Raw genomic sequence first — 6,374 nt, forward strand, 5'->3', positions numbered from 1 at the left:
TTCACCTACTTATTTAATTACTGAACAAGTTATTTAACCATATAAATACTGAAATAAACACAATGCAATCTCAACCATCTACAGATCATCAACTGAAAGAAATAGACAAACACACAAGGGACACCATTATGTTTGGACAATCATCCCTGGAAAAACCCAACTTGGGAAAGCCAATGTAGCAGTTTTGAGGGTTTTATTATTAAGAAGCTTTTCTTGAGTACAATTAGGTGCCAAACTGGCTCACTTGACAGGGAAATCAATTTGGTGGTAACACCTCTCTTCGGAAGAAGATATTTTGAAATTCTGCTCCACGAAACTCTCTCTAGCGCCTCTCTGAGGCTCAGCGTTAGCCCTCCTGGCCTCTGCGTCAGCGTAGAACCCTCTGTGTCAGCCTCTTGATGCATTGTGCAACCTCTCTAGCCCTCTGTGTCACTCACACAGGCCCTCTGGCCCTCTGCGCAATCACTCTGACCCTCTATGTGGCTTCTACTAGCTCTGAGTCTGTCTCTCTGCCTCTGCGTTGGTCTCCGGCACTATCTTTGCCTCTCTGCCATGCACTCACTGCCCCTCATTGCAACTCTGATCACTAGTTTGATTTCTCTTAGTGAACCCCACTCTAGAAAATTGAACTAACTAATCAATCTGGGGTATCTCCAACTGACCCTCAAGCCTCCTCTTATACTTTTTATGTTGAGTCTTCAGTGGTTGAGATTAAATCTTTAATCAACAGCTAAAATTAGATTTTGACTTGATCCATGTCATTTAGAACCTTCTCACCCAATTTTATATTAATACCCATTAATATTTTTATTTTCCTAAATTTAGAATTAGGAACCAATTAAAAATATTAATTATTTTAATATCTCTCTAACCGAGTGGAATTTCCCCAAACCATTTATGGGTCTTGGAGATCTCATGTGCTTTAGCCTCTCCACCAATTTTCATGGCTAGAGCACATCTGATGCTACCCCCAATCAAAAATCCTTAATCCAATCATCACATGTGGAATCCATCTCAATTCAACGTCCAAATCTCCTCCACTAGTCATGTCATAACAACTTGACATCAATGCCAACCAACAAGACCATCAAGATAAACACTACAACAACTAAACACTAATCACACATTATGAGGTAGACATAGGAATATGATGAACAATAGTAAGAGCCTGTTGACATCAATGCCATCATACTTTAGTAATTATGTTTATTTATCAACCCTTGATCTCAAGTGAGGTGAGATCTAATCTCGACCATCAATCACTTTGGAGATTAGGACTAGGAATTTAGCTCAACAAAAAGTTATAAAAGCAAGGCTAAGGGGAAGTAGAAGGCACACATACAACACCACAAGATTGAGAGGGACATATTAGTGAGGAGTGCAATACTCTAGTGTGTTGTGTCTAAGGAAAGGGCCAGCAAGGAGATCCGAATCAACGAAGGAGAGCTTGACTAGTTGGATCATATCCAATTGTTGAACATGTGTTTTCTCAATTGGGCCATTATCACAGGACAGGAACCCAAGTAGGTTTTGAATATTTTAATGATGATATGGTTTGATTAGGAAAATTCTATGCCATTTTTCTTTGTGAGATTGGTTATATTTCAGCTTCCGCTAATTTAATGTTAATAACCTGCTTGTGCATTCATTCAGTGGATATGTAATCTGTTACATGTCAATGGATTATCGCATGCTAGGTTTGTAGAAAAATTAACATGTTATCAGAGTTGTAAACTCTCAGAACTGATCTCAAGGTGCTAGGTTCGTACAGGATCGTTGAGGCTAGGTTCAGTTGTCAAGCAGCAACCATAACCTCTTTAAACATATTCAATACCTGTAGTAGCATCTCCATCTCTTGTAGCAACGTCTTCAAGGCCCTACAGCGACAACAACATGTCATACAACTGCCTCCAATACTAATAGAGGCATCTCCAACACAAGCAGCCACAACTCAACACATGTAGCAACATATCCATTGTCTTCAAGACATATAAAGACATATGCAACACCTAGAGCAACACTCCAACGACCTGCAATAGCAACATCTCCAATCAACACAACGTGTCATCCTCAATCCAATCTCAACTCAGCCTCCAAATATCCTCTAGTAGTCATGTCATAACAAGTTGACATCAATGCTAATCAACAAGACCATCAAACTGAACACTGCAACAACCAAACACTCATAACTCATGAGGTAGACATAAGCATATGATGAACAAAACTAAGACCCTGTTGACATCAATGGCAACATTATTATTATGTTTATTTCTCAACCCTTGATCTCAAGTGAGGTGAGATCTAATTTCGACCATCAATCACTTTGGAGATTAGGGCTAGGAAATTAGCTTAACAAAAAGTTATAAAGGCAAGGCTAAGAGGAAGGAGAGGACACGTCATACAACAACACAAGATTGAGAGAGACATCTTAGTGAGGAGTATAATACTCTAGTGTGTTGTGTCTGAGGAAGGGGCCAACAAGAAGATCTAGATCAACGAAGGAGAGCTTGACTAGCTGGAACATATCCAATTGTTGAACATGTATTTCTTCAATTGGACCATTATCCTAGGATAGGAGCCCAAGTAGGATTTGAATATTTTAATGATGAACTGATTTGATTAGGCAAAATCAGTGCCATTTTTCTTTGTGAGATTGGTTATATTTCATCTTCCACTAATTTAATGTTAATAACCTAGTTGTGCATTCATTCAATGGATATGTAATATGCTAGGTGTCAATGGATTTTCGCATGCTAGGTTTGTAGAAAATAACATGTTATCAGAGCTATAAACTCTGAGAACTGATCTCAGGGTGCTAGATTCGTATAGGACCGTTGAGGCCAGGTTCAGTTGTGATTGTATGTAGCGATTTTTTTCAAAGGTTGTAAAGAATTCATATAGTGTTACAAGCAAAAAAAAGTAACACAAGGGCCTAAATTCAAAAAAGAAATTTTTGTCGAAAAAAATGGTGTAGGGGGAGTTTGGGGGAGGAGGGGGCAATCAATGTTATCAAAACCGGACTGGAACCAGTGGAACTGGTTGGTGAATATTAGGCTAGCCTAGGGGAGACTTAGAAGTGGGCCAACAAACTGAAAAAAAAATAAAAAAATAAAAAAGACGTTTTTTTACACTAGCTAGCATAGGTGCAAACTACATGAAACTGGTCTTAAACCGGCTGGTTCGGTGAAATAGGTTACCGACCTATTTCACCGAACCAGCCGGTTTAGGACCGATTTCGTGTAGTTTGGTACCGAACCGACCTATTTCACTAAACTAGCCATTTCAGTGCCGGTTTCGTGTAGTTTGGTACAGAACCGACCTATGTCACCAAACCAGCCGGTTTAGGACCGATTTTGTGCAGTTTGGTACCGAATCAACCTATTTCACCAAACCGACCGGTTCAGGACCGGTTTCGTGCAGTTTGGTACCGAACCGACTTATTTCACCGAACTAGCCAGTTTAGGACTGGTTTCGTGCAGTTTGCACCTATGCTGGCTAACGTAAAAGAAAATGTATTTTTTATGTTTTTATTTTTTTCAGTTAAATTGTCTTCTTTTTTTTTATCAGTTTGTTGGCCCACTTCTAATTCTCCCCTAGGCTAGCCTAATATTCAAGCTTATTGCCCTCAGCCTAATAATCAAGCCTATGGCCCTAGTATTGCTATGTAATTCATGGTAATGTTAATTCTTAAAGTAAAAGTGACATTTTCCTTTATCTTTCATTTTCATCCTTTTACTTAAATTTTTGAACATTACCATGAAATGGCTAAGGATGTTTGAGACTAGTTCCAACCTCATTGGAATTCATATGGAGGGAGTAGAATTTTAGATTTCACTCAAAATCCAACAGACTTAACCGTTTTTCAAGATTTTAGGATTGGGGGGATTGCAATGTTTCCATTGGATTTTTTCATGTACGAGGGTATGGAACTAGTATTTAAAAAAGAGCACCAAACCATCTATGTACTTTGATGTTAGTGGCATTGGTTGTCAAACTCCTATATCACGACTCTATAAAAAGTGTACCCATCACTCAAACAAAATGTTGACCTGACATGCTACGTTTTTTCTATCTTATTTTAATGCCTAAATGGTTATATTGATGACGTAGACCCCAATATAGGCAACGATGTTGATGATATGTAGGCATTGTTGTAGCATGATTTTTGTTGGATGCTGAAGGCCATCTAGAGCCTATTTGTTGATGTATTTTCAGTTCAGAGATGGATTGCACTCCATGCTATTTTGGTTGTGCACCCTTACATCCTATGTAAATTAGAACTTTTGCATAGTTTTGTATAAATGGTTTGGATTCATATGGATGCACATGAATATATATGTTTTTCTTTAAAATATGAATATTTTGTGTTTTTGGTAGGCCGACTTTTTTTTCCCAATTTTTTACCGATTCCGACCAATTCCTGGTCCACAAGGTTTTTCAGTTCGAGTTCAGTTCTGATGACATTGGGGACAATATCCTACCGCAACCAATCGTGGCATGCAAAATAAAATAGGTCAGCAACTATGGTGACCACTAGCTGCCAGTTGAGGCCACAACTGACTAGCCAAGAAGATGAAAAGCGAGTCATAACAAGTCGGTTGTCGACATGGACTAATTACCTCTCGTGGATCCATATCTCTAGTGATGTGATCCTCAACTAACACCTGCGGGTTTTGGTCTAATGACAATCGTGATTCCCAACAAGTGGTGTCAGAGCGTAGGTCATGAGTTCGATACACACCCAGCTCGCGTTGGAGGGGAGATTGTTGGACATTGGATAAACCAACGCTTCATGTGTGTTTCGTGACACGGACCAGCCGCCTCTCGTGGATCCTTATCTTTGGCGATGCGATTGCTAACTAACCCCTGCGGGTTTTGGTCTAATGACAATCGTGATTCCAAACAATGCACGAGATATATTTGATAACATGGGTACACTGAGGCTACTATGGAGATCGTGGGTGAGAAATCACAAATAACCAATCAAAAGGCAGCTTTCAAGGTAAGGCCAATCGCCAAAGGTCTCTAAGACATTAGAAACGAAGGTTGGCAAAGGGTAGATCTAACGATGTGAAATAGTAGTCAGGTAGGGCATTGATCGAGGATGCAAGAGGAAGCATGTGAGGCCACAAAGAGGCACATGTGAATAAGGCAATAGATGTTGGAACAATGTGGTCGAGAGAGAACTAACAGGGATATGCAGGCAATAACATTGCAGGCAGACAGGTGTGATCGTTACGAAGTGGTATAGGGTTAGGGAAGTGAAATTTAGTTGTTGCAAGCAAACTCAATTTGAAGATAGGCCGCAACAGGAGGTCTGATGACAAGCAGTTGTGATAGGACATTGCGGGGAAGGATAACTGCAATCAATTATTGGATTGGGGGGATTGCAATGTTTCCATTGGATTTTTTCATGTACGAGGGTATGGAACTAGTATTTAAAAAAGAGCACCAAACCATCTATGTACTTTGATGTTAGTGGCATTGGTTGTCAAACTCCTATATCACGACTCTATAAAAAGTGTACCCATCACTCAAACAAAATGTTGACCTGACATGCTACATTTTTTTCTATCTTATTTTAATGCCTAAATGGTTATATTGATGACGTAGACCCCAATATAGGCAACGATGTTGATGATATGTAGGCATTGTTGTAGCATGATTTTTGTTGGATGCTGAAGGCCATCTAGAGCCTATTTGTTGATGTATTTTCAGTTCAGAGATGGATTGCACTCCATGCTATTTTGGTTGTGCACCCTTACATCCTATGTAAATTAGAACTTTTGCATAGTTTTGTATAAATGGTTTGGATTCATATGGATGCACATGAATATATATGTTTTTCTTTAAAATATGAATATTTTGTGTTTTTGGTAGGCCGACTTTTTTTTCCCAATTTTTTACCGATTCCGACCAATTCCTGGTCCACAAGGTTTTGCAGTTCGAGTTCAGTTCTGATGACATTGGGGACAATATCCTACCGCAACCAATCGTGGCATGCAAAATAAAATAGGTCAGCAACTATGGTGACCACTAGCTGCCAGTTGAGGCCACAACTGACTAGCCAAGAAGATGAAAAGCGAGTCATAACAAGTCGGTTGTCGACATGGACTAATTACCTCTCGTGGATCCATATCTCTAGTGATGTGATCCTCAACTAACACCTGCGGGTTTTGTTCTAATGACAATCGTGATTCCCAACAAGTGGTGTCAGAGCGTAGGTCATGAGTTCGATACACACCCAGCTCGCGTTGGAGGGGAGATTGTTGGACATTGGATAAACCAACGCTTCATGTGTGTTTCGTGACACGGACCAGCCGCCTCTCGTGGATCCTTATCTTTGGCGATGCGATTGCTAACTAACCCCTGCG

Source organism: Pinus tabuliformis, chromosome 9, assembly GCF_031772625.1.
Source record: "Pinus tabuliformis cultivar Carrire ecotype Pingquan chromosome 9, CPIR1, whole genome shotgun sequence".
Classification (NCBI taxonomy): Eukaryota; Viridiplantae; Streptophyta; class Pinopsida; order Pinales; family Pinaceae; genus Pinus; species Pinus tabuliformis.